Source organism: Symsagittifera roscoffensis, chromosome 8, assembly GCF_963678635.1.
Source record: "Symsagittifera roscoffensis chromosome 8, txSymRosc1.1, whole genome shotgun sequence".
In the NCBI taxonomy this organism is placed as follows: domain Eukaryota; kingdom Metazoa; phylum Xenacoelomorpha; order Acoela; family Convolutidae; genus Symsagittifera; species Symsagittifera roscoffensis.
In genome coordinates this window covers 15157485-15170014 of record NC_087069.1, presented here as the reverse complement: position 1 = coordinate 15170014, position 12530 = coordinate 15157485, and the positions used below count along the sequence as shown (strand labels likewise).

The 12530-nt window shown below is 38.1% G+C and overlaps 1 protein-coding gene across 1 annotated transcript in view; it reads right to left on the bottom strand.

The window, feature by feature from the left end:
* The window catches only part of LOC134852861 (ras-related protein Rap1-like), a 35983-nt gene extending 23819 nt beyond the window's left edge, over positions 1-12164 (bottom strand). Inside the window, exon 1 of the mRNA XM_063868696.1 lies at positions 12158-12164. The gene's annotated coding sequence lies outside the window, so the exon portion shown is untranslated. The remainder of the gene's footprint in view (positions 1-12157) is intronic.
* Positions 12165-12530: the final 366 nt, after the last annotated feature.

The following is a 12530-nucleotide window of genomic DNA, read 5'->3' as shown; positions in this document are numbered from 1 at the left end:
ACTCTAGAAAATAAGAACGTCCCCATAATTAGGTCTCGAGATACCCAAAATACACGACCGCCGTTAAAATCAGGGTCGGAACAATCCGTTAAGTTACTTTTTATTGGACAGTGGAACTTTGATCCATTTCAGATGGATTAACCTAAAACTCGCCTTATCTCAACATAACAATCATAAAACACACTCGAGAAAACTAAATTTGGAACTCACATGTCGACGCACTAGAGTACAAGGAGTAATTAAATTGATGAGCAACTCGAGAATTAAATAAGATAACTTGATAAGTTCAATACTAATCAGTTTTAATAACAGAAAGAAGTTTAGACTCTAGAATTGAAGTTTTAGTCTGAACCATTGGGACACTCCAGCTGTCCACCTTTCCGTTGAAGGTTCACTCTGGTCCAGTTTGAATAATTGCTCTCTTCTCTCGTGATTATCTCGCCTCCTATTTCAGGATAAGACGGCTCTACTCGTGTCTTATTTTGATCTGGAAATTGCGAATAGCAATTTCTTGCTGTTTTCTTAAGTATTTTCCCGCAATTGTAAATTCGGTCGTTCTGATTTTTCACTTTGTGTTTTCAGTTGTTGCGAGAAAACTGAGCATGAAAGGTTCCATTCGAATTTTTGAAAAATAAAACTTCACTCCAAAATCACGTATTTTTGTGTACCTCAAGGTCAAACTTCCAGATATGACCGACTGGCACATATTCTGTGAAAATAACGATCCACAAAAAGCTATTAAAGCACTCGAAGCCAATTGCAGTCTATTGTCAAATTATTTTTTAGAACACTCACTTCAATTGAATGCAAAAAAAACAGAACTCATCGTTTTCAGCAAAAAACATTCAAGGAAAAAGGATGAAAAGTACACTATAACTCTAGATGATAAAATAATTGGGGAAAAAACCAATGTTAAATACCTAGGAGTAGTTAAATACCTAGGAGTAACTTTAGATCAGTTTCTCACATTCCACGATGAAATCAAAATTATTCTCAGGAAAATGGCATGCGGAATAAAAACACTTCAATCAAAAAGCCATTGCCAGTGAAAACAAGACTCTTGATAATGCATGCACTGGTAATTAGTCATTTGCATTACCCAGCAATTCTTTTAAATGGAATATCCGCTAACCTAATGATATCTCTGGAAAAACAGTTAAGCTGGGCAGTAAAAACTTGCTGCGATCGTGCAAAATACGACTCATCTTCAGACTTGAAGCTAAAACACAATATACTACCAGTTACAATGTTTCTGGACTATAAAATATTATGTCACTTTTAGAAAATACAACATCAATTATTGCCAGCCTATTAAAACATTGAGTATGATAACCACCAAATAGATATTAATACAAGAAACAAAAAATCATATTTCGGCGACAGATACAATGGGCAATACATAGAAAATTCCTTCTTTAAAAAGTCCGTCATAATCTGGAACAAACTAACAGATGATAAAGTCAACTTTAAAGACATAGTAACATACAGAAAAGCAAAGATAAAATTCAAAAATTATTATTTATTCTTATTTAAAGAAGACCCCTCTGTGGCAACTCATGGCAAAGTTTCATGGAAAAGCTTCAAGTTTATATAATAACATTTATTTATCAACCACCTTGAAGCTCTCAGGTGAAAAGTAATCATCGATAATTGTAATCGAGTTTGTTTTGTTTATTGTTATTGTAACTATGTGTATCTAATAATGTTATAATATTTTTATGAACTGATAGGAAAAAAAACAGAAAACATTTGACATACACTTGTGTTTTGAAATTAATTTCGATGTGCAATTAAAGTGTTTTTTTTTATTTACAAATTCTATTTACAATAATTCACATACATTTTGGTTCTAAACCATCATGTTAAAAAAGTAGCCAATCACAGTTGACCTCTAAATTACTATTAAGATTAAAATACTTTTAACCTCTAAAATTATTTAAACAGTTTCACAAGAAATGGTCTGGAAGTTTTTGAGTTATAATTTCGATTTAGACATGTACGTTTTAAATAAAAACCAAAAATATTTTGGGACTAAATTTTCAGTGTTAACTCCCAGCTCCTAAACACATCGCGCGTGTTCAAGCCCGGTTTCTCTTTCCTGATATGTATTGCCTCTAGTGTTAACTATTTTGTTTGGTTGTTTGACCTATCTATACTTTCCCAACTAAGACTTGCGCTATTTCCCTCAAGTTGGCATTGCTGAAGGTGGAGGCCTACCGGCGAGTCTGCTTTCTAATGTCCCTCAATTCTAGTGGTCAAAAGTCGAAAAGTTTGTCCGACATGAGTGGAAGTGCATCCACTACATGAAAGTTTATAAACCACTCTTGACTTGAGGTCATTAAAAATGCTAACTTTAGTGATGGTAAAGATGATTCTAGTTTTCTTGTGGTGAAAACCACTTAAACGTTAGTTAGTTTTCGTAACCTGTTGCCAAAGCCTTGCCTTTGGTTAACTCTATATTGCACCATCAGAATTGGGGGCTTCACATCCTTTGGTGATTGAGTTGACAAACACCTCTCACTATCCAGGGGCTTGCCCTTACCCTCGATAATTTTGCACGGGGCGTCTGAAGCCACCTTTGTGGACTAATTTTCAGGGTACTGATTTGTCAGCCATTGCGCCCTATTAGTTTCCATAGCCTTATCATATTGCTCCCAGCTGGATGTACTCCTAAAAACTTATACTGAGTTGAGGCGCCGCTTCTATAGTTCAGTATAGTCCCTTTATCTGTTGGTTTTTGATAACAACTGCAAGTTACACCCCTACCCTGCGATAAATTTATGTTCAAATCCAGGAGCGGCAAATTCCCCTCCAAGTTAGTTTCCTCTAGAGTGAACTGCAGATTTGGATGAGGAGAACTGGCGGCATCGAGAAGACAACTCGGCTCCCCTCTGACTGTTCTAACAATGTCATTCACATACCTGAGGAACAATTTCATCTGGGGAGTATCCTTCTCCTTGTTTTTAGCGCGGCAGCAGCTTTCACAGTACCAGACTAGCTCAGTTATTGATGCGTATACGTCATCGGAAATTTTTTTTCCACATTTTAGATGATACCAGTTTCGGCAACTCTCGCATTCAACCCCCTTCGATCTCTATGTGACTTTCCTGCTGTAACATGGGCACAAACCGTTTTTGTCATTAATTTGCTGCATTTCCGTTCCCACCAGCATTTCTTGTCTTAGAGCAAACTCGTACTCTTTGAGCCATAAGTTTGCCAGAATTACAGTCTTAGAATATTACTGATAACTTATCTCGTCTCTTTTGTTCATGGCTAGTATTTCTTCGTTAAGTTCCTACTCAATTTTCAGTATAACCTCATCAGTGGTGGGATCTTTTTTCAAAAACTGAGCCGTTTGCAACAAAGATTCCAGCTTTGATCCATACGTTTGTTTCCTCATTATGCAAAAACCATCCCCCTTATCAAAAGGCACATCCAAGAATCCATTATCTTCGAGAAATTTTTTCGTTTTTTCAACGGCTTTGTCTCTTGGGGTACGCCTTACGTTTTTTGCATATGCCTTTGCCGCGGCTTCTATTTCACATAAAGTTTCACCAGATGATTTTTGATTTTTTCAATTGTGAGAGGAGGAAAATGTTGATATTAGCCAAAAAGTGCGTTTCAATAAATTTGTCTCTAATGTGATGCTTCGGGCCCCTTAATAGCACTTCATGTACCCATCCAGGCAGTTCAATATTATCAAGCACCTTAACTGATTGCTCATTTCTCCCCCCAAGAGGTTTATCTTGTCTCCCGGACAGTTTTTATAACTTTTTTCTATGGTTTTCTGATGTTGTCTTTAAGCTTGCCTCAACTTGACGCCTCACGAAGCGGAAAATGGATGCCCACCACTGTTCGTCGATTTCTTTTTGCACCAGTGATCTTGCCTTCATTACCATCTCCTCGTACCTTTTCCTGTCCTCATTTGCCCTTGAAGTTTCAGTCCTTAGTAGTTTTAATTGAAAACCATGCACAGCTTGGTCCGAAAAAACCCCGTTCTCGGAGACCCTAAACTTAGAAAAACCGGTATTAGATAGATTTTCAGACATTTTCTCAGAAACTTCAGTCTATGTACAGATACTTGAAATTTTTTAAAGAATTTTAAATAGTCTAACACAATTTTCCAAGTTCGTTTTCTTTATCGAACTTGGAATTTATCTGAACATTTATCTGAGCCAAACAGCAGGCAAAAGTACTGTGGTCATTGTTTTGCAGGCCACGAGTAATGAAACTCACAAGGCACAAAGCAAAACAAATCCTGCTCTTCTCACCCCTGTCTTTGAAGCGCAGACACTTCCTCTGCCTTCAGCTTCTGCTCACGTCTTGCGTTCGCCTTCCTCCTTGTATGTGATGGTCTCTGATGTTCACCCCTGATATTGCCAACCAATTCTGACAGCCTTTCTTTGTGTGCCACTACCAATCGCAGAGATTTCAGCTCCAATTCAGCACTCTGGTGCAGCTTAGAATATTCTTTGAGCTGCTCCGTGTCTTTTTGCTTGCTCTTTAAGAGTAGCCGTTTTGTTGCTGGAATAATGAGCAATTAAACAGGTCGAGCTGTTTAAACAAGTCGGGCGTTCCTCCCCTTCTGCGATAGACGATCGCCAATATCTGCTGCTTCTTCGACTTCAAAGAGTTTGTCAGCTCCTCGACACCGGCTGGGCGATAGTTGTTTGTTCTGTGGCTGCTAATGGTGTTGTTCACCACGTCATGCCACACAACGACTTTTTTCTCCTTCAAGGGACTGTATTCTAGTAATCGTCGAAGGGTGTTTCCTTGGTTCAGCAAGTTGTTATTAAAGGATAAGTCAAATAAAAATCGGCCATATTCTACGTATCGATAAAAAACGCTATAAAATTTCCCTATACATTATTGAAAATCATTAAAATTTTCATACTGGTCTTTTAATGGGAAAACAGTTGAAATTTTAAGCTCTTCGTTTTTGCTTTGTCACAAATTTACAAGTAAAATTGAAGAAAGTTTTGCTAAAAAGTAAATTGCAAACGTTTTCGCAACTATGTGAATCGTCAGGATTTTTACAATAAACTAATCTAAATGACAATAATAGATCAATTAACAAATGTTATTTACAATAATTCACATACATAATTAGTTTTAATTTCATTTGTCTGGAAGTTTGTGAGTCATAATTTCAATTTAGACATGTACGTTTTAAAGAAAAAACCAAAAATATTTTCGAACTAAAATTTACAGTGTTAACTCCCTGCTCCTAAACTCATCGCGCGTGTTCAAGCCCGCGCGTGTTTAAAAAAGTTTCGTGTTAAAAATTTTAATTTAAATACTTTTTCTACATTAGAATATGACTTTTTTTCGCTATAACTAGCATCATAAGGTATGTAATGCGTTTCAAACAGCTGTCTCGAATAAAATTCGAGAAATTAATGCCAAGAAAGACAACTACTTGTAGCAAAAAAGCACTTGAAATTACATAATTAATACGTAACTGTAGGCAATATCGATGTTTTTGAGCAATATAATCGGTCAAAACTTTAGCTTTTTGAAGAAATTATTTTTTTGTAGAAAAAAATTACATGTCGAAATCACTGAGATACTAAATGTGCTTGTCGATAATGCTCTGAAGTTCTATCTTCATTTTAAACGGAAGGTTATTTTTTGAAAAAACCGAAAAAAACGTCATGCTCGGTTCATCGCAGCAGCTGAAATAAGAAATAATTAAAAGCAGCCGACTAGAGTTATAATAGCGGGAAATTGGACAAGGATCGGTCTGGAGTCAAGTTGCTGTCCGAAATTTGTCCAAAAAAAATCAATTTGAGTAGAGCCGTCTTATAAGAAGTTTAAAATGTTAATTCAAACCTTTTCGCACATTTTGTGCATCATCAGGATTAAAATTTCTTTTAATATTTACAAAACGATCAAAGATCTGAAAAATGAGAAATATGTCTAAAAACTCTATAAAACTTTTTGACCAATCAAATTTAAACAACTGTAATTACATAATAAAGTACGTAATCATTAATAACTTTTCCTTTTAAATTTCTGATATTTCTTTTTAGTTTTTTTAGTGTTTTGTTCTTTTAAGGATAAAATTCGTTTTGGGATTAGTTTTGATTCTGACATGTCAGTTTTTTAACTTTTAGCCATTTTATACATAGATTAAAGTTTTAGTGTTAATTTCCGGCTCCTGAATTCATCGCGTAATTTGATCCTCGGCCTCTCCCTCCAAATATGCTAGGTTCTAGTTTGAGTAGCTTATGAGTGTTGGCTGTTTGGTCTATAATCTCTGACTTCAGCTCAGCAGTACCGCCTATCTCCTTATTACTCTCTAACAAGTGTTGCCCTACTAGGAAGTCCCCTGATGGATTGCCTCAATATTGCATTGTAAATATGGGGGTGAGTCTTTTAATTACTTATCATTTCTCGGTTGTGATGCCTTCACCTCTAAATTTTTTTTTCTCTCAATTATCTTGTTAAGAGTTTCCAACACTGACCTGTCTGACCAATTTTTCTGATATTGATTTCCAATCCATTCTTTCCAATGCTTGATCAAAATTTTCCTATGTTGATGTAACTTCTGAAAACCCTTTGAACCGTCCCTTCAAAAATGTTTCTTTTGTACTGCAAAGGTGCGCAACCTGTGAAACTTAGAATGGTGCCGGTATCAGTGGGTTTTTAATACCACCCACTTGTGACCTTTTTTCCTGATCCCACGTTGACATTTAAATCCAAAAAGGCCAAACTACCGTTACTATCAAGTTCTGCAAGTTTGGATGCAAATTATTTGCAGCCTCGAGAACTAACCCAGGATCGCCCTTGACAGTCTTAACTATGTCGTACACATACCTTAGAAAAACTTAAACACTATTCGCAGCCCGATCTGCTCCCTGTTGTTTTTTGCAAGCAATGCAATACCATTCTGTTTCAGCGATGTCTGCGTATTCAGATTCCAATATGTTACCACACCCTAAGTGGTACCAATTCAAACAAGCTTCGCATCGTACCCCTTTAGTCCGATATGTCACCTTTTTCTGACATCCAGGGCAGACCTCCTTGTTAACCTCATTTAGCACAGTCAATTTTGGTACTTATTTCTTTAATGCAGGTTCGTATTCTTTGAGCCACAAATTGGCCAGTATTACTGCAAGGGAGGCGCCCATTGCTAAACCGTCTTTTTGTACATACGACAAACCGTTGCATTTAAAGTGTACCTTACCCACTGCCAAATTCAGTAGTTTTTCATAGTCATGCTAGATGTTTCCCGAGGGTTGACTTGCACGGGTTAGTTCAACCGCTTCCTTTAGCGGCACATTAGGTTACAAACTCTTTACATCAAGGGGGATTATACTCTCATCAGAGTCCAGTTCAGTTTTCTCCAAGATCTCCCTGGCCATTTGAGTGTTCGCTTCTATGTTTGCTCCTCAATTTCATCAAAGTACTTGGCCACTGTTTTATTTAGGCTGTCATATGAGCTACCAGGTAAAGAAAGGACGGGACGAAATGGTGTGTATTGTTTATGTGCTTTTGCTAATCATACAGCCTAATCGGCTGTGCCCCCATTGATCTCAACCTAGTATACAGCGCTTCGCTAATCTCGTTCTTCTTTTTCATGGCGAGTAATTCCTTGTTTATGCCTTTTTCAGTTTTCATGATCACGCTGTCTGTCAGCTTCTTCCTCTCACTAAATTGTTCTGCCTGTAATAAATCTTTCAGTTTCTTCTCATATGTCTCCTTTATCATTACACAAAAGCCCACGCCCTTATCAAACGGCACTGCCAGAAGACCGTTGTCCTTCAAATTTTTTCTGGCTTTTTTGTCAGAGGGGGTCTGTTTCACATTCTTAGCATATCTCTTTGCAGCTGCTTCAATCTCACATAATTTTTCTTCTGGAAACCTATTTAACTTTAAATCAGACAAAATCTGTCAATGTCCGCAAGGAAGTAGACTTCACAGGAATTTGTCTTGTACCGAATGTTTTGGTCCAAAACTTAAGACCTGTCGCACCCAAATCGGCAACACCACTTCATCTAAAATTCTAACTGACCATTCATTCGAGTTTTTTATTGGTCTATCCTGTCTTTCCGAAAGTTTTTTCTTGTGTCGGCTTATCAGGTTATTGACACTATACCTTGCTTGCAGGTTCAGATAGAATATTACCGAAGGCCACCACTTCTCATCTATACCCCTTGATCTGAAGAAAGACCGTTATCAGTCACGCGAAACCGTAAAAAATATGGTATATTGTCGTTATCGAGACATTTTTTCAGAAATTTAATTCTCAGGAAACTGCTATTCAATTTATTAAAATGTGTTAAATAATCTAACACAAGTTTTCAAGTGAGTTTTCTTTTCAGGGCCAGTCTAAGGAGTGGTGGTGTCAGCAAAATTGCCCTCATCTCTTCTTTGCAATCCACGAGCACTTAAACCCATGTGGCACTCAGCAAAGAAAAACAGCCTCAACAATATCTTACCACTTATCGGTCGTTCGGCTCCGACTAAAGGTCTCCTGCCAACACCTTGGCTCTCCGCGCCTTTGCCCTGCGATGGTTACTTGGTCTGGGCCCGTATCTTTGAGAAAATGCCTGGCAGGTGGTCTCGATGGGACACCACAACCCGTAGTGACTACAGTTCCAATCCACTTGACTGGTGCAGTTGAAGGTACTCTCTGAGGACCGCAGGATTCTGTCTCTTGCTTCTAGAGATAAGATTACCGGTTGTCTTTATGACTTTTATCTCTGTCTTCTGCAGATCTTCAAAAATATCAGGAGTGCCCGTTTTCCTGCAGTAGACGAAGTCTCGGAATGTCGAATAACGTTCTGCTCCACCCTTTCGAACTGTAGATTGACGGCGGGAACAATTTGATCGAGTCACCTCACCGCACAGCATAATCAGCATTATGTTCATTGATGACTTTAGATAACAAAAGTAGATCGTTTATTTGCTTTTAAAAGGAAAATGGAAGAAGCTTCAACTTAGTGAGTCTTTCGGAATATGATGAACTACTATGATAGCCAACAATCCATCTGTTGCATCACGTTGTACACCTTCAATGAGCTTTTTGCTGCTTTTGCTCGCAATACACGCGACGCTTCCCTATGTAACTACTGGAACAACCATAAATTTATATAGATTCAAATTGTTTTCAGACGCTAAATGATATGAACAGTTGCACTTGATAAGAAACAAAATTGTAAAGGCGTTCTGTACACTCAATTTGAAGTGGTCGTTCTATTTGAGGCTTGAAGATACATGAACGCCGAGATCTTTCTCACACGTGGTGTCTTTCAAGCTGGACCCATTGAGGTAAAAAGGGGTAGTAATGTTTTCGCCTGCTAAGAATGAGATAAGATGACTCTTGTCGTAATTGAACTCCATTTGATTGCTGATCGCCCAATTTCCCAGGCGGTTGAGGTCATGCTGCAGCAAAGTAGACTCATTTATGCTACGAATAGACAACAGTTTGGTATCGTCGGCGAACATATACGCGACACCTAGAACTCCATCAGGCAAATCTAAGACATAAAGAAAGAACAGCAGCGGACCCATGATGAAACCCTGAGGAACACCAGATAAAATGAATAGACGATTAGACTCAGTTCCGTCTAGATTTACAAACTGTCTTCAAATTGAAAGATAACTTCTCAATATTTTGAGGAGTTTTCCGCCTACTCCAATCTTTCGTAAATTGTCGAGTAAAATACTGTGGTTTTTTTTGTCGAAATCAATTTGCAAAATCAAGGTACACGGCTTCAACGACAGTTTCCTTATGATGAATTCCTTTGTATATGTCTTCAAGATATGCGATAAGCTAAAGCACTGTTGATTTCTTTCGCTGAAAACCATATTGACCATAATGAATGAGAAGTGCTAGGAATGGGTACAAAGCATTGAAGATACATTTTTCAAATATTTTGGAGCAAATATTGAGGTGAGTGATTGGCCTATAGTTACAAGCAACTTGAGGATCTCCTTTCTTGAAAAATGCGGTAACTTTACCAATCTTCCAACAGTGAGGAAAAATACACGTCTGTTTGAGTTCGTTGAATATGATACTCAAAGATTTGCCAAGCGCTGGCACTTCTTTGAATATAGCAGGAGGCAACTGATCAGGTCCACGCGATTTTGAAATATTGAGGTCATGAATGACTTTCATGACACTTGCGGAGGTGATGTCATATTCGCTTAGTTTAACAGTGGGGATTTCAGTCGGTATCAGTGAGATGTGCTCAACTGGAAGTACTCATTGAACAAACACGCTTTATCCATTTGCGTCGAAGCTTTGCGTTGCTCCCAGATGTTCGGTGGGATAGAATTGCCTTTTCTGAGGCTCATGAAACGCTGAGGATTGTCCTTCAGATAAACTAGCTTCGTATACGGCTTGTTCTTCGAGCGACTCCGCGTTGATTTTGTGTCTCAGGCTGTTAATTTTCTCTAGAAGAATCTCGCTGCTTATCGACTTATATTTGTTTTTGAGCGTGTGAAAGCTTTTTAACTCTTAAGAGGTAGTCGAGGAAATCCAAGGTGGTAAAGAAGCGCGCTGTTTGGTCTTGTGGGGAATGTGGGCATGAAGTATATCATTTAACCATAATACCATTCGGTAGTCATGACACTGGGGTTTGACCAGCTGACCAGCAGTTTCCATCAAAAAGCGAATTAGTTATGGCTTTGTTGATAGACAAATAATCAGCTCTTCCGAAACTAAGCCTCGGGTTTAAGAGGTTTGTGGTCTGAGAGTGTTCGTCCATCACTTGAGTAATAAGAGAGCATACATTGACCATACATTAGAGAGCATACAGTTTGATGTCAGTGCAATGTCAAGGCAATGATTGGCGGTCGCAATGAAGCTCACTAACTGCGGCAGATTCGTTGATGAGAACTCGTGAAGTAGTTCTATGTCGTATACACTATTGGAATGCCAAACGTTCTAATCAGTCGAAGGCATATTCGTATCTCCTAGAAGAAGAACATACTCTGAATCTTTTCTGACCAGATTGATGATATTGAGCACTGGTTGCCATTTGACCAGCGGAGGGTTGTAAAAACAAACGAGGATAAAAGACTTCCAGCTGGATGATATCCTGCAGAAGATCACATCAGAGAAAGAATCCATACTGCAGGTCATAAGTTTATTTGGGTCAAGGAAAGTATGGGGTACCGATGAGCGAATCGCGATTAGAGCTCCTCCATGTTTTGATAAAAATGACTGGGTAGTTTTTTCCCGTCGATAAACGCAACAATCAGTTAAGAATAAGTCCGCATTTAGATGATCGTTGGTGAGCCATGTGTCGCATAGACTTATTTTATCAGGGTTTGATAACAGTACGGCATTTGCGAAGCATTGTCTTCTACTCGTTGAAACGAGACTTCGCATATTGAAGAGTAACACGCTCAAAACATCATTTGAGTTTGCTTCTTTTGAATTGCGAGATGATGATAGTCAAGATTTCAATAGAACAACTACACCGTTGCGTAGTAGTTTAAGATCTCTGACTTTCAGTTCTTCTGGGTCTATACCTTCTTTTAAGATAATTTCTCGTCGCTTGAGAAGAACTTGTTGTTCAATCAGCTGCTCCTTTGGGTCCAGTTCACGAGACAAGAAAACAGGCGACAAAAAAGATTTCAGGTTACGAGCATTTCCGAGAGCTTCTCCACTGTCCACTGTAAAAGCACTGGCAACTTTAACCAAGAGTGTTCTTGGGTGCTTTCTGTCCTTGTCATACAATCTGAGTCTCTTAATGTCTTTGATTTCCTATTCCCTTTTGCCTAGATGATTGAAAATCTTTCGCACTTCTTCATCTTCTTTTCGTAGTCTGCCAATAGAGTTTGCTTCACTTGGTTCAGGAAGACTAAGTTTCGGGAGATTGCACGATAGGCAATATGGTAGGTTTAACAGGTGCATTTTGTTGCTGATCGTTGTTTTTTTAACAACTGTTCTGTATGCCGTGAGGTTTGTTGAGATGTTCTCCATTTCATTTTTCATAGAATTGTGACTAGTTGATAAGATATCAGTTTTATATTTCAGATGATCTAGCTTGTCAACAAGTATTGGTATATTTTTGTTTTGGTCACTCACCTTCTCCACAATTTTCTCCAATTTGAGCTGTTTTTTAATGATTTTCAGTTGAGATAGCAATGAAGCAGGAATTTGTTGATTTCCTAGGAAATCAACTTATTCTCTGAAATTATTTAATAAGTTTGACACTATTTAATATGTGAGTTTTGAAATTTTTTCCTTGTGTGTATTTTATACAGTCATGTTGAGGTAAGGCATTTTTATAGGTTGATTTAACTGAAATGGATCAATGGTCCACTGTCTAATCAAAGCTAATGGTATAATTGAGTTTTCAGCACTGTTTTTAACGGCGTTCGGGTGTTTTAGCTAATTAGAGATCTAGCCATGGGGACGTTCTTTTTTCTAGAGTGGGGATATTTTGGTAGTAGACTTTAAGCTTCGACACCATCTTGAAGCCCCATTTCTTATGGTCTGGTTTGATTGGGCGGGGGATCGGTTTTAACAACATTGGGGTTGGGGCATTCTACACGAGTTGCTGAGACAG